This window comes from Quercus suber, unplaced genomic scaffold, assembly GCF_002906115.3.
Source record: "Quercus suber isolate HL8 unplaced genomic scaffold, Cork oak 2.0 scaffold_318, whole genome shotgun sequence".
NCBI lineage: Eukaryota > Viridiplantae > Streptophyta > Magnoliopsida > Fagales > Fagaceae > Quercus > Quercus suber.
In genome coordinates this window covers 397,724-398,018 of record NW_027069773.1, presented here as the reverse complement: position 1 = coordinate 398,018, position 295 = coordinate 397,724, and positions in this window count along the sequence as shown.

Below are 295 nucleotides of genomic sequence, written 5' to 3'. Positions count from 1 at the left end.
CTTTTTTAATTTTGAGGAATTGTAAATTGTTTACTTAATTCAATAGAGAAGGGACTTCTCCAAGATAAATTTAACAGGTGAACAAGCTAATTATAATGAAGTTACACCTAAACACCTCTTCTTGGAATAGGTTTATGCAATAATCTAACTTTAAATTGGAAAAAGTCAAAGTCTACATTTTAGTTACACATATGAGAAAAACTAGGGATGTTTAAAGAAAAAATCTGGCTATAAATATAGGAACAAGTAAGAAAGCCAGAGAAGTATCCATACAATGGAGGAATCAAAAATGGTT